At 41.0% G+C, this 26066-nt stretch overlaps 1 protein-coding gene and 1 long non-coding RNA gene across 4 annotated transcripts in view; one reads left to right on the forward strand and one right to left on the reverse strand.

Moving 5' to 3' along the window:
- Positions 1-10099, forward strand: part of Nachralpha6 (nicotinic acetylcholine receptor alpha6) — a 241146-nt gene extending 231047 nt beyond the window's left edge. For all 3 annotated transcript variants that reach the window (XM_077404959.1, XM_077404958.1, XM_077404957.1), the window contains one exon: positions 375-10099. The gene's annotated coding sequence lies outside the window, so the exon portion shown is untranslated. The remainder of the gene's footprint in view (positions 1-374) is intronic.
- Positions 10100-11128: 1029 nt separating this feature from the next.
- LOC143896857 (uncharacterized) overlaps positions 11129-26066 on the reverse strand; it is a 59766-nt gene continuing 44828 nt past the window's right edge. The window contains exons 2-3 of the long non-coding RNA XR_013256779.1: positions 13139-13175; positions 11129-13058 (exon numbers count right to left, since the gene is read on the reverse strand). This is a non-coding gene — a long non-coding RNA (uncharacterized LOC143896857). The remainder of the gene's footprint in view (positions 13059-13138; positions 13176-26066) is intronic.

Here is a 26066-nt window from a genome sequence, read left to right on the forward strand (position 1 = left end):
CGCTGATCCTGAAAATTTTCGGCCTGATTACTCTTCAATATTTCTCTTAATTTCCTCGAGCTTATAACTGCACGGCGTTCGTCGGTTGAAGATTTTTAAGTTATCGGAATATATTAGAGAGAGAGAGAGAGAGAGAGAGAGAGAGAGAGAGAGAGAGAGAGAGAGAGAGAGAGAGAGAGAGAGAGAGAGAGAGAGAGAGAGAGAGAGAGAGAGAGAGAGAGCCAGCCCGGCTGAGCTTCATGGCAAAGTAAGCTCACCAAAATCGATCAGTCCGGTACATCTCGGAATTCCCCCACTCCAATGTCAATTCCTCAGAAGTCAATAGTCAGACATATCGTCAGTTATACTCGCGCTTTCTTCTCTCCCCTTCGCAGGAAACGACGTCCGGCACGATTCGAGGAGGTGGCTACGGAGCACGTCGAAATGAAAGCGGGGAAAGCGCGGAAGAAAACAAAAAAAAGAGAGACGGACTCGTTAGCCTCTTTCGCGCCCTTCTGCGCGACTCGCCCCTCCCGAGGGAACAAGGGAAAACGCGTTTCTCGGGTTCTTGGATTCCTCACAGCTGGGAATCACCGCCCGGTTCGTGTGCGCCCAGTTCCTTTTCGCGACGTGCTTTCGTTCAGTTCAGACGCAGAAGGGAGGCAAAAGCTAGAGTGAGACCACCGACGACGTTCATAGGAAAAGCCATGGGGAGGAAGATCAGCTTCCGGCAGCGGCGGGCAACAGCGGGCGTCGTCTCGCATAGCTTTTTAGCGGAGAGGAGGACACGCCTGGGAAAAACGTTTCTAGACTTAAGAAGAGAGAAACACGAGAGGAATGGGAACAAGGATCCGATCGCCGACGTCACGCTCCGTTACGGCTGCGTTATTTCGTTTAAGTGACTTAATTAACGTTTCTAGTGCAGAATCGGTAGGTAGTCGACGCGCGACGCGAGCTGGACGGAGATTTAGAGGATCTACCTCTAGATCGTAAAACGAAGGTAGGTGCAGGCGAAAGGGAAAGAGAGACAAGCACGCGCTGTCGAGCGGATCTAATTGCGTTAATTTCGCGAGCTTCCGTCGATCGTGATATCGACCGGCGATTGCTGCCGACTGTCGTTTCGGCGATCGGGGGTCGATCTCGTGCGACAACCGATGGGACCTCGCGAGGAAGGGACGTGCGACAAGTCGACCGGTGTCATACGAGACAAAGGAGATCGCGCAGTCCTCGGAAGAGCGTTGTTGCGGCCTTTCGATAATAGTAACAATAACGATAATATTTCTTATAATAATGAGAATAATAATTAACGATAATTACTGTTAGTCGCTTTGCGCGCGCGCGCATGCACGAACGCACGCACGCACGCGCGTTACGACCGAGTCGTAATTAATTAACGCTGCGTTCTGTCGAGGGTCTCTCGTAGGGAGCCGAGACGGACTTAAGAAAAAAAAATAAATGAACTGCCAAATAGAAACTCGAGTCAGGGGTGTTCAACCTTTTCAAAACGGTAGGAAAGTAAAGTGCGGCCTGGACGATCGACAGGGTGAACGCGCGCGCGGTACCCGCGACCAATTGGCGAGAGCCGCACCGTTTGTTTCGTTTCGACGAGAATTTCTCCTCTTCCCTTCGATGCACGATCCGCGGATCCGCGATTTAGCGTCTCCTAAAGAGCGAGCTCGCGACAAGGCGCGAACGAAACTTGCGCCGATCGAACGATCGCGCGATCGACCCTCCACATGCTCGATATATTTTTCCACGTTTCCCTCGCCCCCCCCCCCCACGTTACAAAACCTTCCTATTATCATGCACTCGGAAGCTGACGTATGCGAAACCACAAGCGATTTGTCCCTTCTCCTCCTCTTCCCCCGCGCTTCCGCAAAATCTGCCGAATATTTTCACACCGCGTAACACGGGGTGCGCGTGTGTTTGTGTGTTGTGTGCACGCGGGTGTATGTATGCGTGCGTGTGTGCGTGCGCGTGTGCATGTGTGTGTGTGTGTGTGTGTGTGTGTGTGTGTGTGTGTGTGTGTGTGTGTGTGTGTGTGTGTGTGTGTGTGTGTGTGTGTGTGTGTGTGTGTGTGTGTGTGTGTGTGTGTGTGTGTGTGTGTGTGTGTGTTTGTGTACACGCGAGAGATATACAAGCGCACAAGAGAGCGGTCGACGCGTCGCTTATTCAGCCGATCGGCGGAAGAGGGTCGATCGATCGATCGGCCGCTCCATTCGTCCGGATCGTACGGTGCCGCACGAGCACGCAGCGTAAAACCGGCGAGGCGAACACGCGCGTACACGCGGAGACCGGAGAGACGAACGCGACGAGGGCGAGCAAACCGCGGAAAGAAAATTAAAAAAAAAAAAAGAAAAGGAAACAAGAATAAAAAAAACTGCCAAGTTGGACCACCCCTGCTTTCCGTACAGAGTCACGCGTAAACTCGAGTCCTCGAGGACCTCGGTGAATCCGTCGTGGATCGTGATCGAGCGCTGCGAGAGCAATCGACGTAACACACATTTATGGGGGCCATGCCTACCGCGACGACGATTTATATCTCGGTGGATCGCATAGTCTCGTTGCTCGACTTCGCGCTTGTCAAAACCTTTCGACGACTGTGGCTTAAAGTGGCCGAGCTTCCCAAATTGTGTCACGCTTTTCTAACAGATCGTTACACTTCCACTCCGCATTTTGCTAAAACGGATTTTCTGCGGCTCGTCCGTGAGGAAATAAAATCAAAGGTCTGAGAATCTGACTCTTCGATGGCTTAAAGATTCCATATAGTCACGTAATATAATATAATTTTATATGGAACAAAAATTTTCGCAATAATTAATAAATTTTATACTTGTGCGCTTTCTTTTTTTTTTTATTGAGAAACTATTTTATTTAAAAAGAAAAATAATAAACGCAAGAAGAAATAAGTTTCAATTCATTATATTGATCGCATGTCAGAGCATGTGATATTTGTAATGCCGTGGTTGATTATCCGCGATCTCGCTGGCGGTATAAAAGTAAACTTGTAACCTCGAGCGAGCTCATCAAATAATTAATCCTTGAGGCGGGTGCTGGAAATCTTCCGAAGGCCTCATTACGTAAACTCATCGTCGGGCGAATCGGTGCTTTTTAATCACGATTAATTGCTGAACCGATTCACGGATCCGCTCGTTATTGCGTACGTCACATGAGGATTGTATGATACCCGGATTTCATTTATACAAACAAGTTTCATCCGGATTATTGCAGTTAATTTTCTACGTTGTATATTCCATCGGCGATATACACGAGCACGTTTTGATGATCTCATATAATTTAAGAGAAACTTCAAATTACGTTCGTATTTTATCATCATGGTAGTTACTATCTGCAAAAGGCTTATGTCCCGTTGCACAGTTTAATGGCACTAATCTCGGGAGAAAATCAGTTCCGTGATATGTAGACGTAAAATAAATAAATATTACAAGACTTTTTAACTGCCGTAATGAGCAAATGAATGGTTAATATTAATTCAGAAAAGTCTTGTAATAATGAGCAATTAATTAAACAACTGTTAAATGATCAACTAATTTTTGTTTTCCCAAAAAATATCATTTTTCTTCTTTAAAATTATGCTATGTAGTTGATAATATCGTAGAGTTAACGCAGTACAACACGCATACATAAAAATTCGCGTATTTAGCAAGATACTTGTGGCAAAGCGTAACGTTAAATCGCAGTCGTCGAAGGTCTTGGCATACATCCCCGTTCCTAGCCCCGCTCTCCCTGCCTCATTTAACGAAGCTGTACGGAATGACAGAGTGATATGTAATCGTTCATACGACGCAAAAGAGATGATACACAAAAAGTGATGAATAACGTGTCGAAGGTGTTCCGACTAAATACTCAGATAAATATGCAAACATAAACGAGTAAACGTTCGCGTGGCGTGGGGACTTAAGTATACATCCTACAAGCGATCTGTTTGGTACACAGGAGTGAACAGTGTCATCGGCTAAACAGTGTCATAGCACGCACGCACGCACGCACGCACGCACACACATACACACCCGGAAACACATTACACGTATACGCAACGTCCACTGATGAACTGATGCTTAGATGTGAGGCAGCGACGGTGTATTCATCAAAGCCAGATACGCAAATTGGATCGTCGACGATAGTCGATCGCGATACCGATCGGGATCGTCGATCGTTCCAGAATCTCATGTGGATGATCGTAAATCATCGCCCACCGAACCACCGCGGCGATCCACCGGCGCGGGAAGAATCCACCGAGCAAATCAAATCAAACCGAAAATCATTGCGAATTCGTTTTTCCCGAAGAGGGTGATTCAGGTGATTATCGATCATTGCCGACAATCATTTCGCGGGGGGAACGTAAGTAGAGTCTACGGCGCTCAGCGGAGAGCACGAAAAACAAAACGCACACGGACGAGAAGGAATTGTGATACAATTGTGTGTGATCCTCGGGACGCACGCGACGGTAAACGGGATGAGGAACAATCGCGCGACGCGAGGAACAATTTCGAGCACAACGAATCGCGAGTAGAGTATTTCGTGAGCACGCAGGGAGGAGAGACTTGAAGGGCCGTTTACACCATGCCGATTTTACGACGCGATGCTGCTAGGAATGTTGTTAGGGTAATCGTTGCGAAACGTTATTCTAAAATCACAACTACTTGCTATAGGCATAATAAATCAATAAGAGTCTCTAGAATATATATCAAATTATTGCGATACTCAATACGTATTCGCGATGTTTATAGCATCTAACTAAAATATTGCTAAAAAATGTAACACAATGCAGAAGTGTAGGCAGCGCTTGGACACAATGTAACCGAGAAACGCGGACTGTAACATTTATAATAATTCGAGTTGCATTCGTGATCACTGAATCGTTGAATCACTATAATTAGTAATCACTGATTCAATAAATAATTAGTAATTTAATTATAGTAGTTTACTCAGTCGGCTTGGTATCCATTTGAACGAGCTTTGTTAAACCAAGCGGTTTCATTCTTTCGAGCAATCTCTTCCTCAAATTTTTCTACCTTATCAATTCTCGATGCGACATCCTTAAAAAAAATCTGCGGTGTAAACGGGCCTTTCAGAGTCGCTGGAACGATCGACATCGTATACGGGGGTCACCGACGATTTCGAGGCGGCGCGGTCGATCGACGGAAGATTCGCCCAGGGCGTCCTCCGATCTAGCATAATTTTCTCATCTCACGCGCGCGCCACGTAATCGATAAGTATATACGAGTGTAACGGCGTCGGCCAATCGAATAAAAGACACGAGGAGACGGGAAGACGAAGAGAGAAAGTTCGAGGGCGCGTCGCAACGCCCGCCGTCGTGAAATCGGCCGCCGCGCCGGAGCGAAACCGTCGCGTAGAGATCGGAGCTTGGGGACGGGGCACAATATGCGGTCTCGAATATGGCACACTCGCGAGAAACGACATTTGATACAATAGTGATATCAGGGAAAGGAAGATACACACGCATCGCCCGTATCGCCTGAACGCGTTTCTTCACCCGTTGAGCGCCGTTCGTTCGATTCCCGATATATATCACCGTGTCGATCCCGGATACGATCATTCGCGTTAAACAAATCAAATTTCGGGATCGGACGTGCGCGCGTCTATAAGCGACGCTGAAATGCGCGACGAAGATACGGGCACGTATCCTCCCACGTATAGACGTATACGTGTATCTTCCGTTGCCGTCTCACCGGAGATTTTTTTATATATAACGATAACGAGGGCAGAGGCGGCGGGAGAGTAGTGCATTGTTAATTCCAAAAAATGCTCATTAAAACGAATCTAGCGAGTATACAGCGTAAGAAAAATTTTACATGGTGTTTGTACATTTAAGGAACTAAAACGCATCACGCGCAGTGGAATCTCGCTCTGCGATCGAACCATCGTACGTAATTAACGGGAGCATTAAAGCAGCGCGAAGATGTAAAATTATTACGAGCACGGCAAAACGGGAAATATGTTCTATATTGTAAGAAAGGAGAATAAGAGAGGGAGGAGGATGCGGGAAAACGAATCCGTATAAACGTTAAGCGAATTAAGCTCTAGGAAACTCGATGTACGGTAATCGTTTGGTTAGTGAAAAAAGTCCCGTGGTTATTATTACTATTGTTTACGCCGAAGGAACCGGCGATCATCGTTAGTGCTATTATCAACCCACACCGCAGGACTATTACTATTAATATGATTACCGTTACTATTTATCACTACACAACTACTAGCGCTACTGAATATTATTATTATGGTTATCATTACTACTACTATTATTAATTACTAATGTCGTTACTAACTATACTACTACTATTACTACTACCGCTAGAAGCTACACTTAACTATTACCTACCTACCGCTGCTACTATTGTTACTATTATTGCTAACTTCTAACACTCCACACTCCACCGTGGGCGTGGAGAGCGCGCGATATCGCGAGGGATCGCGCACGATTTTAGCCGTAAGTTAAGCGATCTCGATTTGCGTTTTTAATATTCGAATTGTGGTAATATAATCCGCGGTAAAACACAGACAGACGGGGAGCTCAAGCGATATCACGACATATCCCGAATTCGTCGGTTGACTTTAAGGATATAACCGTTGGGACAAATTGTTACAATAACGCGTCCGCGTTTAATCGTGCAACGCGAGCGACGCTTTTGGCGACGGTGTATCGATTCCGTAAGGCTAATCCGAATTAATTGTGGGCCGAAGGTAAAAGGCCGACATTTTTACAGCGACGGGGGTCGCGGCATCCCTTCGTCCGTCGTTCCGGGATAATTCGACTCGCGGGAAAACGTTCTTTCTTTATCGGCCTTCTTCGATCGGGGATAAATGAGAGAGAAATTCGATCACAAGTAGTTGCTGTTACAATCCTTAATCTAAACAACAAACGCGCGCGTAGGGCTACGCGTGTAAATTTGTCGGTTACTCGATATTGCGTAATAAGTTGAAACCCTCGTGCCGGCCGAGACCAGGGAGAAACACGGTTATCTTTGCGCGCAAAATTCTCTTCAGCCTGTCGCGATTCGTTTGGAAAACTTTACTACATCTGCACGTTTAATCTTCTCAGTCTCGAATAATTTCCCGGTTCAGCAAAAACTAGATTACACGACGCCCATTGTAATACTATTTAAAGATGACAACGTACGTAATAAAAGAACCATTAGACAAGAGAGAATTATAGAGTAGCAGTTCGCGAATACAACCATCATTATTTTTCATAAATATAAAAGTATAAAGATATATAAAAATTCCCAGATATAACAATTAATAAAAAAATAGGGAAAATGAATAAAATTATAGTTTGCTGGCTACAATTGTGAATACATTTTACATTTTTATTCAATAAAACATGCATATTCGCTGAAACAGACATTCCTCCTCATAGTATTGTCCGAGTTCTTAATTCTGACTGGGGACTGAAAGGATTAAACGCTACACCGATTTTTCGTGCGCGCGCGGTTCTCTTTCCGATAGAACGGCTAGATTTCTCGATTAACTTCGCCGCGATTAAAAAAAAACACGGACGACAAGAAGGGTTCGTATATTGGATAAGTGTACGCACCTTCGTCGGTACGAAGCTCGTTTCGCCCGCCGCTGCGTAACGCGAGCGGGCGTATTGAAACATGAAAAAAAAAAATCGTGTAAATAACTTCTGTGATAAGAATCGATTATTAGTAATTTGCCGAATGCGAAACCCCTTGAGGACGTCGGCGGAAGCGGCGACGCGAACCCAAGCCAACGAATCGGCTTCGCCGAAAGCGACACGAAACAATTGTACAGCGACAAGGATAATTTGAATAATGCGTTTCTCTCTGTGCATGTAGTAAACAAAAAATTTAGAAACGTACAGATATCTGTGTGTGTGTCCTCGCCTTCAATTTCTATTTTATATCAAAAAGTAATGAAATTTTTTTTATTTTACAATGTAATAATTCTTGATACGTATGACTTCAAAAATAATTACGTTGACATATAAAATACATGTTATTCCGGCTTTCAAAATGATTTCACAAGCTTTGAAAACAAAAATCGACGAACGAAAGAGACAGGTGGTGCAACGTTAGCATAATAGACGATCGACTTGGACAGATATCAGAATAATGTACGAGCCGGATAATTGGCTTCGTTTTACGGCCGAGATAATCCAATTCTCGGAATTACACGAGTCAGTTCCCGTTGATCCAATCCCGTGCCAAATTATCTGCTCGTGTCAGACGAGATTGGCATCAGATCTTCTTCTTATTCGAAGCGTCTTCACGGCCGTCTTTTACCAGTAATTTTTCCGTAGCCTGCATTCTTCACGCGTCTCGCATCTCGAGCGAACAAGCAAGGTCGACATATTAGATAAAAGATCCGCGTATGATATAATAACCGCTATCGGTTTCGTGTTGCGCGGCGAAGCTTAACGTGTCTTCATTTGCGGCTGATTGAGGCCGATTAGTAGCAACGGTTCTCGCGCCTCCCCGACGAACGATGGCGAGCCGGAAATGACAGGGCTTAAGTGTGGAAATTGCCAATCGACGTTTAATCCGGCTGCTCGCGGCCAATTTCGACTCGACGACGAAGATGAAGCGGCAATGCGCGTGCTTGAAATACGATCGGGCCGCCCCCCCCCCCCCCCCGATCGAGAGATCAAAGAAGCCGAAGAACGGACACGCGACTTTCCTCGACCATATCGCGCGAACACAGCGATCAACTGTGACCGTGGTCCGCTAATTGCGGCGCGCCCGCTAATTACAGGCGAAATCACTCAGGCGGGAGACGCGCCCGTGCGATCTGTTTTTACTTTTTTATATATGACACGCATCTCGTCACGACCATATTCGACGTGGTGTCGCTTTTAGAAAATATTAAGTACGTCTCATCGGCCGCGAGCACCGAGCGACGACAACGACGGACGGCAAGCGGAAAAGACGGGCTTGGGGCCTCGCGACGTTACTTCCGATGTTTAAACGACGCGGAGCGGTCGCGGCGACTTCGTTTCGAGCGGTGCATTATTATCGATAGTGTGTATAGCCGTGCGCCGTGTGTGTAATGTATACATACACATATACTTTGAACATACGAATATAAATATATACATATAAATATAGGCGTATACATAGATAATGCATTATACATATATACATATTATACATATTACATATATATATATATATATATATATATATATATATATATACATATATATATATATATATATATATATATATATATATATATATACATATATATAAATAACGGAAACAATATTGTAACATACGAACAGCAGGAGAATCTGCTAAAGGTGAAAGAAAATGCTATATATATAAATTGACATTGAACGTTAAACTAATGGATAGTGCGAACTGTTAATAAATTGTAATATTAACTAATTCATTAATGAACTAAATACAAAGGAATTGAACTAGGTTACACGGGCAACTGGTAGTCTAGCTGTCCCCAAAACATTCGCATCTCTGTTCCTACTTTCTGCGAAAGTGGAGCTCGCGCGTTGTTTTCGGCATGCATATATATATATATATACGTTGATACGTATATGGTTTCTCGCCATGAAACGTGTCACATTGGATTCCTCCTTGATTTCCGTCGGATGTAGTATGTATAATCTCTTCAATAATTTGTCGAGAATCGTTTGTCAAGCTGCTGGCCATGCGATACACGCCCCGCGATATGCTCTCGTTTATATATAATTATTATACTCACATGTACATAGGACACCATTGTATACACACGCGTGCCAAGAGTGATTTATAAACGCAATACATATGGCGTGCGAATCAAAAGAGACACACGAAAAAGGAAAAGAAAAGAAAAAGAAAATGAGAAAGAAGGAAAGGAAAAGGTGTAACGACGAGTGTGTAAGAGGCTATACGGGAATGCCGATTGTCGTCGTTCCTCTCCCGAATTCTGCACTGATTCTCAAATAAAAGGTACGGCTTGACCTCACGCACCGGCTGCTCGTATTTTATTCTTCAGGAATAAAAGCCGAGGGTGGTCCCTTCCCTTGCCAACATTCCGCGCCCCCGTTCGCTTTCGCTCTAACGATACGTGAGAACCAGATGTGAGAAAACCAAAAGAGAGAGAGAGAGAGAGAGAGAGAGAGAGAGGAAATAAATAGGAAAACGAGAAAAGACCAACAGAAAGTGCCGGAACTTTTTTTCGAGATGAGTTGAAACGCGATAAAAATGACGCAAAGCGTGACCAGATCGTCATCGACCATGTGTCAACGTCGGTGTTACGCACGCGCGTTACTAGAGAAAAAAAAAAGAAAAAAAACACGCGCTCGCACACATTGCCACACGGATTGACCATCGACGGATCGATCCGCAAACCGTTTTACATGAGATAGATACGTAATGTTACCGCCGTTGTGTATGTGACGTGCGCGAGAGACGGAGATGTCATATAAGTAAATTAATAAATAATAATAATGATAATCGACGGAGGAGACAAGCCAGCCGCGCGCGGTATGCTCAAAATGTAGAATAAAAAAAAGATTGCGACACACTGTACAATGCGTTTAAGGATATCCTTATGTATAGATAAACACGTTAATACGGAGTGTAAATGCGACTGTCGCGACGAAAAGCGGGACGGGACTGTTGAAACTTGTAGGATTAAGCGAGAGCGAGAATTATGCGATATACCTGCTGCGATGCGTCGCTATGTATAGCGTGAAAGAACAATGCAAATGCTAATGCAAAACTCTATATGAATAATCTTGCGTTCCTAACGATGAGAACATTGTCCGATGAATAAATGACGGATTGACGCTAATTGACTTTAATTTCCACTTCACGATATTGAGCGACAAGTAAACCACACAACTTAAATTTAATAACGAATCGAAGAAACATAACTATTGTTTTGTTTTACATAAACGAAAAGCCATGGCTTTTATTTTATTTTATTAATTACATTTCTTTACTGCATCACTTGGGAATATTAAAAATTGGAAATCTCTTCATCATACTTTGAAGTTAACTTATTCTTTTAACATATGAGTACATTTCGAAATACAGATACGTACATCACATAAATTTTCGAGTAAAACTAATTGTGAAAAACGGAAAGGAGAAATGCAATATATAGATCGATAAGAGGCAGCCGGAAAATTCTTTCGAAGGACTATCTAAACGAGAATAATTTAAATGCAATGTTAATAATAAAATGATAATTAAGCGGAGACTCGATTTGACGAGTTCATTATTTAATTATTATTCTTATAATCATTTATTTAGGGATATATAACTTTTCGTTCAAGATGTAACATGCGATAGTTTCGACAGTTTTGTACGAGCAAGATGGAAATAAATGTCACGCACTCCTTGTCTTCTATAGAAATCCACCTTTTATTCCTCCGAATTATAGCCAAATCTTGAAATATTGGAGTAAAATTAAGTAAAAACTTGTCAGTAATTAACTATGATGATTATTCCTATCCTAATAATTTAAAACTACAAACTCGATTAGCTTTTTATGACGGCGAAAATAGAATAATTTTACATCGCTTTTCTATTTGACTTTTACAAAATTATCTGACGTATTTACTATATATATGTATATATGTATATAGTAAAAAAATACATCATATATATATATAAATTATCTGCGACCGCTTTTTTACCTCCTACATAGGTATATTATATTATACTCCTATACGTTTCATTTCGCTTTGCTAAACTTACAATTAGTTAGTTGTAGTTCAACCCACTGTTCACAGCTAGTTTACGAACAAATTATACATTCAATTGATTAATCATTACTAATGCAGTCGATGCAGGTTAATGACTACATCGATGTGATATTAAAAAGCCGTTGCTGATCAATCCTGTTGATTTAAAAGATTAAAATCGTAAAAATTTATTATAAAAAATTAATTATATATATATAGTTAATATATATATGTACACACATAAATCAAGAAAAGGAGTCCATTATATTTTTGTGGCTTATTTCCAATTTTGTAATTTATTCAAAAAAATATATATATATTACTCGAAATTAAAAATAAAATGAGACGTGAGATCCAATATAAATGTTTCAGCACGGAACTTAAAAAGATCTTTTATATGTAAATAAATTATCTCATAAGATTATTTTATATCTATATTCTATAATAATACATTACATTAAAACGAATATATTTCAATATATTTCAATATATCATGTTAAAAGTAATTTTGTTAACTGTACAGTAAGATGTACAGATATTTATTTGCTTTGAACATAAATTTGTAATTTATTTATAATAAAAATACTCAATTCTCTTCGTCCTCTTCGTGCAAAAATGCTGTAAGTATAATTATCACATAATTATTTATAAGAAATTAATTATAAATAATTGTTAGATCATAATTTATTTACGAGCGTCCCGAGTTTATTAATGTTTCAGAGAACGGAATCTTTTAAAAAAAATTATTAGATACGCGTGAAAACCTCTTTTATTTTCCCTTTCCCAATATTTTTAATTAAAAGTAAATTTTATTAATTTCTTAAAATTTAATCGGATTTCTTATAAATTATAATAACAGAGTCCTCTTCCAGTCAAGTATTGAATTTCTTTGACAATGTGTTCTACTTCCTGGAAAAGAGAAACACAATCAATATAGACATTTCAACTGATGGTATATATTATACATTTTATCATCGACGTTAAAGATCTTTCAAAATTCTTTTTACAAATTATGATAACATAATGCCGTTGAGATACAGTTAAAGGTCTGTGTACTTTATACCCCCTTAAAAACATAAACCAAAAGTTGTGTAAAAGCACTCGGCAAAGCGAAATTTGAATAAAAAACTAAAATATATGAAGCTCATAACAAAGCTATTTCTTGTCAATGCTGAAAAATATTTCTAGATTGGAAAAGAAGAGGCAATAAATCATCTGCGAGTACAATGATAATGTATAGCATTATGCGTCAAAAAATCTTAGTTTCTTCTTCTGCCGTTGGATGACAGCAACGATAACGTTCTCGTGAAGACATCCAGTTACCATCCAACACAAATCAACACGCTTCACGTGCTTGCCCGTAGATATCAACCATGTCTATTACCTTGATAAAAATTTGTCATAGTTAAATTTTAATATTAAATAATTTGCTTGTGACATATTAAAAATAACTTTGATTATTACCTGATATTTTTCGTTGAAGTAGCAAAGAATCGTAAAACTGAAAATTTGAAATATAAACATAGACTTGCATATAACAATATTGTTATTTTTCAAATGTTTTTATTATATGTTACATGTATCAATGTTTTTATTTCGTAACTTTATTTAACGTTTAACATTTTTACCCTATTACCATAACTAATTTAATGTAAAATGGACTACATTTATTGTATATGAGAATATAGAGATATTTAATTTTATTTGCCGAGTGCGAGACGATGCGTCTCAACTAATCAGTGTAAATGTGGATGTTATACAATTAACCAGAAACGTTAAGCTCCTAACTTAAATAACAGGATTCTTGCGTTAAGATTAATTCGGGCTTATCTTTCGAGAGAGCGTTAAGTTTCGCAGCGTAAATTGTATAGCACGCATTAAGGAATCGCTTGAATACGTCGTTTATTTTCCTGTGGTATCTGCTTTCCCTTGAATACATATATCAATATACATCCTACCTCTATACACACACACACACACACACACACACACACACACACACACACACACACACACACACACACACACACGCGCGCGCGCGCGCGCGCGCGCGTGTCCTCTTGAGGCACTCTTTGCGCCATTCTCGCAAGGTCCGAAGGGAATTCCAAGAGAGAAAAAAAGAGGTAAAAAATAAAGGTTTAAGAAGTTTTTCAACTCAAATCGATTTCTGAATAAAATATTCCACCTCTAGTCCTTATTCTTATCTTCTTTTTTTCACATACTCTAGATAAAGTTCTAGAAAAAATATCTCTTTGTGATGCGGTAAAATGGAAATGTTAAAATATGCACAAAGGATAATCGCAAATCGAAGATTATTTATAATTACAATAATAAAAAAGTAAAAGAAGACGAGCGTTGTACGAGAGCGAACCTAATATCTATAAAACAATCAATCAGCAATTAAATTAGCATTAAGTAACAATAAGATTCCAAAAGAAGACTCGGACACTCAAAATTTTTCGTTTCACTTGAGCAGTATTCTCGCATGACAGAACTGAAGGCTGAATCCGAACGCAACAATAAAAAGAGATTTTCATATAACGGATTTCGTCAATGCTATACGAAAACTGTTGCAATTAATTATCGGCCGAAAATAAAAGGTAACAGCGTCGTGATCCTTTCTGGTGACCGAGATAACGAGTTTATGCGGGGGGACCAATTGTGATTTAACCAGCAAAATACCTTCTCATTTACCGCCTTTAAAAGTCTCGTTTCATAGAACTCTATAAGAACTTATATATTATTATGATAGCAGCCAGAAAATATTAATTCTTAATTAAATAATATATTAATAATATTTTGTCGATGTAAATTACATATATGTAATGAATGTAATTAATTCTTGATATCAGAAAAAGATTTCCTTGCCTTTTATTTTTCTCAATATATATTAATGACATTATTTTGATTATTTTCATCTTCTTCTTTTTTTCCCTTTGTTACAATATTAATATAATCTTATTCTGGTAATGTAAAAGTTCAACCGCTTAAAGCTAAAGGGTTAATAGTCCAGAGTTTTCTTAATCTTCAAGCAATTATCTTGTAAAACCCGAGATTTGCCGGTGTTATCTTGCGTGACAGGACGAGCACACCCCGATCCGTGATTGCAAATGTGCGGTTCTGCCGTTACACGTGTAATCCCGAAAATAATCATTCCCAATCATCGCCACGACCTGTCTGCCCAACGGCCGTACCGCGCAATCTACTTAAAGATAGCGTGCTATCGATTGCCGCAAGTCCGCATATGTCACGTATTGAATCGACCGCACAATATTAAAGAGATTTCCATATAGAGAGATGGGATGCTTTAAATTATCAAACGATTTGTATTTACGCATTTATATTTACCTATTTATATTTAACAATTCGTATTTACATATTTACGCATAATATTACGCAAATACTGATGTAAATACTCTCTCTCTAACGCAGAATTATATTAAGTAAAATTAATATTTAGAATATGTCAAAATTAATATTATAGAATAAGAAAAGTCATTTCTTTTTATTTCATTTATTACACATATATACGTGCGTATATAAGTTACAATCACGCATGTCACGGTTTAAAAATTCCATCGAGCTTAATTTCGATGACGAGTAATTAAAGCGCGTAAAAATTGGCGTGCAATAATGCAGAATATCGATTGCGACGCGTGCTGGCGGCTGTTGGGTGCAAAAATAAACACACGCAATCGCAATTAATGCCGCGGAGTAGGATATATCCGTGCTGATACGTGGGCCTGATGGGTATTGACAGAAAATGAAAGTCGCGCGCGAGGGGGAGCGTACGCCGACACCCCTGCACCAGTAGTCGATTGCCGGTTTGGATCAGCCGCGTTATCGGCTTGATGGACGTAATCAATATATATCCCATGCACGATATCGCTCTTTTATCTTCGCACGTCTGTCATTTGTTTTACGTCTTCGTCACTATTCAGTCACTTGCGTCTCGTTTCGCTCGTCACGCTCGCGATCAATTGTAACGAAACATTTTAGGTGGTTCTATCGGCACTATATCAATCGGAGCATCGTGAAAGAGCGTTCAAGTTGTCTGTGAGAATTTTTGTCCGTCAAAATTACAGGAACGCGAGAAACCCTGAAATACGCCAAGTAGAAACCTGTATATTTTTTTTCGTCCCGATAAATACCTCGCCAAGTGACTGCTAAAGTGACGAATTCGTGAGAAGCGAATGTAAAGGGATGATGTAATTAACCACATAGAGTCAACGAGAAGGATCAGGCTCTAATCTACCCATCTGCAATTAGTCCAGAAATTCACGGAGAATTTTAATCTCTCACTTCTGAATTAATTATTAAACCTTAATCGAAACTCGCTCTCGAGCGCGCTAAATAATCGAGCAGGTAGGCATGGGAAACAACTCTCCTTACAGAAAAGTTCTCCGCACTATTCTCCTCGTGATCCTCTCACACACTCTGGTAATTAATATTCATGCCCTAGTAATTAATATTCATACCGAAATGCTCATGCAATAGCAGAACATTTCAACTAGAAAGCTGAGAGATAGTACTGTAGTGGTATAGCTCGATTAAATTAGCGTTGTACATTTAACGAAAAATTTACGTGTTACATCATGAGCACGGAAAAACTTGAAAATAAATGTTTTAACCGACATTTCATTAAAAGAGTAAAAATATTTTCTATTGTTTGTTTATTAAAAAAAAAAAAGATTTTTCACTCACAATATATTTTTACATAAAGTGCGTTCAATAATGATAAATGTAATATTTACCATCATTTTAATCCTTTAATAAAATAAAACGAGAGAGAATAATAATTTATAACGTGTAAATCTAAATATTCACTCGCCATGAGATTTGAAAGCTGAGACTCGAAAGCGAAAGTTTTCCGAGTGTGCATCACTATCAATGTTCCACCCGTATATATCTCGAGCGCTTAGTCAAATTGAGAATTAATTAGCGAGATAGAATGTTACACAATATGGGTGTACGTTATCGCGACATCGCGATATCGCGGGTTTTACCCTGTTTCGCACATAGGGGGTAAGTTCTGGCCATTGTGCGAGAGCCCCGCCGAAAGATAAATAAATAAGCAACTAAGCATCATTCCCCCAACGGAAACCAGGGCGCATTCTTTGTAATTAGCCCCGAGAAGCTCGCGTTCATCTTCATTCGCCTCTTTTTTGTCATCCTTTATACTCCTCTCTCCCGTTCATCCCCCCAACCCCACCCTCTCCTTCCCGTTTTCTCCTTCCTCCCTTCCTCTCTCCTCGCGCTCATCGCTGCCATTGAAAGCCCCGCTGCACGTTATGTCTAAACGCCAGCGAATAAAAGCTCGAAGCCAGCGAAGTGAGTATACGCTTCGTCACTTCTAATTTTAGCACAAAGGGTGCGGCGCGCGCGTGTATGGGTGCCGGGATCCGTCGTGTTTGTACGTCGTTGTTACATACGTAAAACGCGGCGCGTACAGTCGATAGGCGCGTCACAGTATCTGTTTACATGTCTGTGTGTGCTCATGGAGAACATCGGAGGGTAGGATATCCACCTATGTATGGATTTCCACTACGATGCAATGGCGCTCGCCACACCGAGGGGGGGGAGGGAAGGGCGATTTTTATAGAATTTATCCTTTGGCTTCGCGCGCCCCTCCCCGAGTCGCCGCGGCGAGTTCGATTGAAACGCTATTTCCATCCGGCTGCACGTCGATGGCGCGCGAGGAGGCGTGATTTCGTCGTAAAGGGAAGACCTCGTCGAACATTGGAAAATATCGGGGAAATGCGACGAGACAAATGGACGGCAAGGCGCTGGAAATTTCTGAAGACCCGCCGGGCTCTTCGAGCCTGCAGCATCGCGAAATTGAGTCGATAAACCTCTCAGAGAGCCTTCGGAACGAAATAAAGTTATATTTAGTTGCAATTTTTATTATATGTATCCTCCTTCAATCGAAATGTGCCGCTTTCATCTCGATGCGGTTCGACAGCGTGGAGACGCGGCTTTGTTGTGTAAGGGAAAAACTTCGTCAAAAACATTGGTGACTGTCGCGAAGTGCAGCAGCGAAGGGATAGCGAGACCGGAGGACCGACTTTTTCAAAGGACGATGAAAATGGAGCGTTGCGTTGGGGGAATTGAGTCGATTTGTTACTTCGAAAGATTTTGAAGCAAATAGATACCATCTTATCGCTAGTTTCGGTCGAATGAATTCTTCGATCTTGTCGTTTCCGATATCGATGATTTCGATCAAATTGCTATTTCCGCATTTCGTTGCTCATCGGTAACAAGAAGACACAAAATCTTGTTTTAAGGCAGTTTCATCAAAAATCGAAAAATATTATTAACACAGTTGCCAGAAGAACACTATTAAAATGTCCAAAGAGCGAAAGGAAAGAAATGTCGCGTAATTAATTCTGCGAGTCCCCCGTAAGAAAATTTCAGATCAAAGGCGAGTTATCACGAATTAACGGGCGCGCACCACGCGTATAGGGGCTATTAGCTAAATGAAGATGTCGCATAATGTGTATTCCTAGAATCTCGCCCGCGGACTTCCTGGTGTTTTGGTAAAACGCCAAACGGAAAATTAATTGATCGCCGATTGTCTCACGCGGGATAGAAGACACTACCGATTCTTAATGCGCAAGTTTCAATTTTTCAAAATTTATTCCACGCGCGAAAAAGAAAGAAAAACGAATTAAACGGCATAGTCGCGATAATTTTTTAACAGGAGACAACAAGAAAAAAGCGTCGGCGTTAAAATGCCACACCTTTTTTCCATAAATTTCACACGAGGAAAAAAAAACGCAACGAAATTAACCGGTAACGAGATTGCATTATTCGAGCCGCGAAAGTAAACATGAATCTCCGCTTGTAAAAATAACTCTGAGCGCCGCATATTGATAAAGGTAATTAATACTGACTTCTTAAATAAATTACGATCTCTCGCAAGTACAATAATTGAACGTGGTCATTTCAAACGTTGCAAGTTTACATTGCGTATAAATGAATAAATGAAGTTGTTCGTTGCAACGATATGTAACACTCGAGTTTGCATAACAACGAGAGCAGCGCGCACACCGCTGACATATATAAATTTTCAATTACGTGTTTTTCGCGGTTTTACATTTCCGGCCGCGACAACGAATTTGTAAATTTCCGCATCAGTTTTTCCGACTCGAACGAACGTATATTTAATCGATATTCCTGTTTGCACGATAAGAGCAACTGCAGCCGCGCAGCGGCGCGGATTGGTTTGTCACAGGTGAAAATTTACATTTCATGCAAATCGCAGTTCGTCGGTGGCGCGGATCGTCGTTTACGATCGTGTTTTTTGAAAGTTGTCGGACGAGTGAAGGAAAAAAAGAGCGTTGCGGGAAGGGTGGAGCGAAACATATGCTGGAGGAACAAGAAAACGGGGGGAACAACAGGGCGTTTACGCGGTCCTTAACTTCGTATCCCTCGATGATGGCATTTCCTCCGTGGGTATTTTCCTCCCCGTTTTTGCTGCCAAATGGCTCGAAACTCGCGATTCTCGGGATCATTCTACGCGAATGAGGCAATTTACCAGGCAATGAGAAATTAATTTCAAGCACCTGCGACTGCCTGAACTTCGCCCGTATGTTGTACAGGATATCTTGCGCTCGTCGCGTTTCCTTTTATTTACGAACTTACTGATTATTTCAGTCTAGATTTTTTTTCTTTAGGAATATCGAATCGCCAACCACGGTTCTTAGTGAATTATAAGTTATAAATACACGGTTTTTTTATTTTCTTTACTTAATCATTTTTCATTCTTTTTTTCATTCTTTATATTAATCTTATTCTTTTAATTAGCGGAGAACTTTTTAACACAAAGTATTTAAGGATTTGTTATAAAAATATCTCAAGTTAAATATTTAAAGTTAAAGTTAAATGTCAAAAGTATATGGGAACTTGCAATTAACGTTAATAATAATAATAATAATAATAATATTGCATTTGTAGCTAACTGAATTCTTGCCAGGTTACGATCGATCCTAAACCCAAATTATGTAAATTTATTCTACGCACAATTTCACGTAGAATTCAGTTATGTTTTCTTTTACCAAATGTTCTTGGAAAGATTTCTGCGAATGTCATCCTAAATGTCAGAAAGAAATCGCTTTTGTGTAACTGGATCATTTTATTAAAATGCGTTTTAATACCACGGTGATGTAACGTTACATAATGTAAGAGGTATACTTATACGTTACATAATGTAAGAGGTTTACGATATTTTAGCTTTTACGTTTTGCATAAATATGAGAGAATTTAAAAAAAACTGTATTCAAATTAAAGAGATCACGATTTATATGTTGCAAATTCACACACACACACACACACATTTTACTGCAAATAATTATATCTATACTTAAGAGACGACGCATTACAAAATACGAGAAACGTTTTACAAAGTTTAAAATGTGCTTCACATTTTGCGTTCTAATCGTGCGTCGTGCGATGTAAAAACGTAAACTGCTGAATACGCAAAAGTTTACGTTACTAAAAATAGTTGAAACTCGCTCGAAATATCTTCGTAACAATGTAACGTATAATACGGTGTGCATTTTATAATAAACTTTCTTCTAAGTGACAAAAAACGAGGCAGCTTTAACAATCTGTAAAAGAATTTCAATAACACGCTTTTCCACAGTCCCCGCGAATATTCTGAAAAGACAAGCAAATTGCTAGCTGGATGTATATCCGGAGCGACGTGGAACGCGTTCCGAGTTCTCGTGTGTGCATCGGCATGCACGAAACTCCCTCATAGCGATCGTATTTTCGACGAGAATACGTCCACACATCAAATACAACGTTCGAGTGCTTTGATTGATAAATCTGATCCATCGAGCGGAAGGTCCTTGTGAATTGTGGGCGACAAAATCTCAACTGCATGTACAACGGCGTGCCGTGTACGCTTTCACGCCTTCTGTCAACGAGTGACAATCGTGCGACCATAATTGTCTCTAGCCTTGCGATCTCGCGGAAACTCGATCTTCCGCATTTAAATTCGACCGACAGAACCGGACTTGGATAATGAATGCATACAGCGCTACTTTTCCAGCATCTATATTAGTGAAAACACTCGCTCTTTTCTTTACCACGATAAAAAATTGAAAGAGTACCTAAACGTCAACGTCAGTGTGAACCCCCGAGCCGGGCGAATATCGTTCTCGAGTAAATTAACGAAAAAAGAAACCGTAACTATATTTCGGGCAGAAAAAGTTTATCGTAAAAAAAAAAACTGATCAGTAGGATTTTGATTCAGTATGCTTTTTAATTAGTGACGTATTTCCAGAGGCTCAAATTTAACCATCCTCCATCCCACTTTCTGCCCACCTTTAAAATCCTGCACGATGTATAATTAAACGTTTAAAGCAGCATCACGACTAGCATGATAACTATTTTATCACTGCATGCTATAATTTCTGTATACGGTGATAATAATACGTTTCTAGACGATTATATACCATCAGTTAAATTATATACAATCGGATCTCCCGTTATCGTGAGAAAATTATTTTGCCTATTTCATTTCGCGCTTAATAGTTATATTCGTAGTGAAAGCAATATTTTTTCACAAATTATTCCTAATCGCCCTATTATTGATTTAAAAAAAACAATCACAAGTAATAGCGCCAATATAGTAGCTATTTAAAATCTTCGTCTACAATTTCTTTCTCGATAATTATGCTAATTGACTAATAATGTGCAATATTGCAACCAATTTAAGCACAGAAATATTTAATTTTTAATTTAAGAAATATTATATTACATTATATATATTGAATTATACATAAATATGACAATAAAAAATTTCAAATATAATATATTTGCAACCATAGCTTAAAAATCAGATATTTTACTTTCTTTTTAATCTCGCTTTAATTTTTGGGAGATATGTTATTAATTAGGACACAAAATAATATTAATAGTAGGGGATGCGCGTTATTAAATAAAATCAAGACAGAAAACTGACTATGGTAAAGCTTGAGTATTTCTCTCGTAAAAGTTTTCAAGCTTTCGCTGTGTCAGATGTTTAATATCCGTGATATCCTTATCGAGCATCGTAGTAGCATAAAAAAAATACTTTTTCAATTTTTGAATTTTCGTTCGATTTCCATGAAACGATAATCAGACACTCGCAAATCAAATTCACAAATATATATATTGGTTTGATTCCTTCCCTTAGCACGATGACAGAGAACAGGACCAAGGGAGGTTTCGACGGTATATTGATTTCTCGGGCCTCGCACCATCTGCAACTCAAACTCAAGCCCCGCTCGCCCGAGACATCTTCACGTGCCCGAGGCACGACGTGTAAAGTCCTGTTACAAAGTGTCCCCGATCAGCGTTTATAGTTGGAGCACACGCTGTAAAGATTTACGCGAGAACAGCACCGATCGCCGCTCGCTTATATCCCTGCGCGACTTTCCGTGACACACGTCAATTTAAAAAAAAAAAAAAAAGGAGAAAGAAAAAACATCGCTGCGCATCGAAGCTGAGATAGGAAAAAAAAATATCGTCACAAGAAGAGCTGAAGAGTTCTGTGCCTTTGGAGGAAGGTGTGATCTGGAAGTAATGGTTTGGTATCGGTACAGTAGATAAAGTTATAAAAGCTAGACACGCATGTGTTGTATTTAAAAACGTATAAAATGTGTAAGATTGAGGAATTACGAGTCACTGGATACTGCAATCTTAAGGAATGTATCTTCTCTTCGCGTCTTTACGACGCGGCAGTTAAATCACGAAAAGGATGTAGAGCGTGCAACAGAAATCGCGCATTATTTGCTCCCCAAAACGGAAGAGCGTTAAATAAATTATACTTAATATTTTACTGTAATTGATTTTAAACAAATTTTACTGAAAGCTTCTATCGAAGTTTTATTTAGAGTTTGTTAATGTTAAGGATTGGATCTTCGATAAAAGCGGCACGGCGAAAGGCTGATATGGGGAAAGACAAAACTAATTCGAAATTTGCCAAGGGATCCGTAATCAACGGCGAGCGAGCGAGCGAGCGAGCGTCCGTTTCTGGAGCACTCTGTTTATGTAGCATTTAAAAAGGTAAAAACCGCGTAGAAAACTATTTTTACGGATACACCACATACGTCGACGCGACATTTTTTTTATCTCAACGCCTTCGACTATGTAGCCCTTCGACCGCGCATAAATAATCGGAGCAACACAGGCGTAAAGAAAAATCGTTGCGCAGAGAATGAAAATAGCCGCGTTTATAAATAAATTCTTATAATACAACGGGCTCTCTCCCGTTGTTTCTACTTGACCCCGTGCGGAATTATTTCGGTGCGCCCGTCCGATTTTCTCTCGTCGCGACGCGACGAGCGAACGACGCATAGACCACCTATCGAAAGAGCGTCGTGGTCTCTCTCCAAACCTGACATAATAGCAGAATATAGGACGGTCAGGCGTTATGTAAGCCGCGCGTGCACACAATAAGCCACACGGAGGAGCCGCGGAGGAGACCGCGAGGGAAAACGTCTCGATGAGAGGTCTACGAAAGCTGACCTCAGGGAGGTCCCTCTCCTTTTTCATTTTTATTTCTGTACGCAATCAATAGCCATTCGATCGGGTGGTGTACATTTCCGTGGCGCGATTTCACGAACGTTCGAGAAAGCTAGAGGAAACGAGAGAGAGAGAGAGAGAGAGAGAGAGAGAGAGAGAGAGAGAGAGAGAGAGGGGGGAGGGGGAGAGAATATGCCGATACAACCGCCGTGGCCGTAGGCGAGGAGTGCGCGGAGCAAGTAGGTAAGTCCTCGTCGAGAATCGCACAGATGCCGCTTTTATAACCGATTTATTTATCACGCTCGGCAGAGGCGCGCGATTATGGTTCGCATCAGAGGCGAACCGCGACAGTATCGATCTGATTGGCGTGCTCGATCGAGGGTAAATTCGAGGCGCGAAACACCGAAGTGAGAATGAAAAGAGGTTTTTTGGTGTTACACCGGATATTTATAGGGATAGGTGGACAAGTCGATATATAGGGAGATAACTGTAACGTTCTCGCGCGCGTCCCGCGCGAAAGGTCGACGCTGATAAAGCGCCGATAAACAAGCTGCGCTCGCGTGCATCTTTCACAACGCGTGTAAAATGTTGTGTGTTAAAAATTTGACATTACGGGATAATGGAACAGTTTTATTCATAGGCGATACCGTTCAGGATCGAGGCAAAACGTACGTGGGTGGCCCCATCAATTTTTCACCGCGATGTTTTACAATCCATCAAAATCCTAATATTTAATCAGTGTTTTTCGTCACGGTTGAAAAATCTCGCGAATTTTCGAACGTTGCATTTTATGATACGATTTTATCGTGACTTACAATTGCAATGCAGATATTATAATATATGTATACGTCCAAAGGTCATACTCGGCGTTTTGCCGTTAAGAAAGGAAGGTTAGAAAAAAAGAAACACACAGGCACTCTATAAGAGCGTGATAAAAACGATAATAATAATAATAATAGTAATAAGAATAAGAGAATACGAATACGACGCTGAGCAAAGTAGAAAATTAGGATTTAATGGAGTTAATGCGGGGTCGAGTTGGAGGCCGAACGCGGCGCGTGTTTAAAGTTGAACGGCCGATATCGCCACAAGAAACCGAGACGCCTTGATGCACACGGGGACACTCCATCGTCATCGTTAAATTTGAAACAAATTATACCACGCCGCGGCGGGCCCGATCGTTGCCGCAGGACGCGTCGTGTCGGCGGAAGATGCGGAGGCGATACGCGATACCTGTCCGTACGCCAATTAGATCAGTGGCGTCCAATGCCAAGAATACGCGGTGCACGTAACCGTGACGTGACGGCGCCCAGTAAAATCCGTGCACGCGCGCCGTTTAAGGGCAGATAAATAAATTACTGGCAATCACGGGCACGCGGACCACACCGCCGCGGCGCCGCGCCGCGCCGGCGATAACGCGCGCGCGCGAACGGGTCAAAGGAGAGTGAATGGGGCCTGCTCTCGATCGCGCGCGGGGTGGGCACCACGAAACTGTGTATCGGGAACGAGGACGCGGGCCGGGAAGGAGAACCGAGAGGGAGAACGAGATCGCCGAAGCGCGAGGATACGGCTCGCTAGATTGCAGGTCACGGCTCGCTCGTCTTCCGTCGACGACCGTGTGCGGATCGGCACGGGTCGATCGGCGGAATCGAGGCGAAGACCGAGAATCCGAGAATGAATGCTCGAGCATGCGGCAGCGAAACGTAGAGGTAGGCGGGACGAGGCGGGGAGAGGAAGTGCGAGATCGCGAAGAGACGAAGGGCGAAACAATCCGGCCGAGCAACCTACGTGCTTCCGCCGGTTCTCCGCTGACTGCTTCCACTTGCTCGCCACCGCATTTACGTCCGTTCATTACCGTCTGTCTCTCCGTCGTAATAAATAGCGACGGAATCACGCCGACGCCGACGGCGGTGTAGATCGGTGTATAACATCCTCGTGAAAATAAACCTGTTAGACACGGAAACCTCGACACCGCGGCACCGCGATAATTGTGACACTTGACAGAACATCGTTGCGCAAAAGTTTTCTGACATTAATATAGCAGTAATCGGTCCGAAGCGAAGTAATGATTCATTTAACGCGCGTCGTAATGTACTTAACTTACAAATTACTTATTACAAAAGATAGCTATTAATTTACAAGTATTTATTCGAATTCAAAATAATTCAATCGTGTAACTTTTTCAAATCTAAATTTATTTCACGCAAAATTATTTCGTGCAAAATCAAACGCATTTTGCCGATGGCTCTACCTATAGACCGATTTCTAAACTTGTACTTTTAAATTGAAATTATGCTTCTTGGTTTGTTATAATAATCATGAAAAACGTATGTGGTTGTTTGCCACAAAGCCTTAAGCTGTAACAAGGAGGATCTTCCTCTTTGAGAGGTATTCTTGCGTTAGACTCTGTCGCTTAGATGAATTTCCCCGTTGACAGATGTTCTTTTCAAACTCATGTCTAGATATCCGCTGATTGATATGTCGGCCGACCTTGCGAATCTCTTCTAAAGCTATTAAATTCAAAGAAGAAATGAGAGAATACGAAACGAATATAAATCACGCCGTAAAACGGAGGTAATTTTGTGAACCTTTTAAAGGCTTCGAGTGTGCGTCCGGATTCGTTGGGGGACGCGGCGTGGAAAAAAATACGCGAATAAAGAAAAAAAAATTAGGTCACCGCTTTGCGCCCCGTGTCCCGTCGGCACAATTATATTCAGAGATCCAACAAAAGTTTCTCGGGTTTATAGCATCGCGACTCTGCTGTCGTAATTTACGTAATGACCATGAAAATAATAATGATATGTCGTTGTCACATAAATTCCAAGATATCGTTAAGGGGATCCTAAAGCCGTCTGTAATACCGGCTTTTTTTCTTAGC

The sequence above is a fragment of the Temnothorax americanus genome, unplaced genomic scaffold, assembly GCF_048541705.1.
Source record: "Temnothorax americanus isolate GAGA-0224 unplaced genomic scaffold, ASM4854170v1 Scaffold2, whole genome shotgun sequence".
NCBI lineage: Eukaryota > Metazoa > Arthropoda > Insecta > Hymenoptera > Formicidae > Temnothorax > Temnothorax americanus.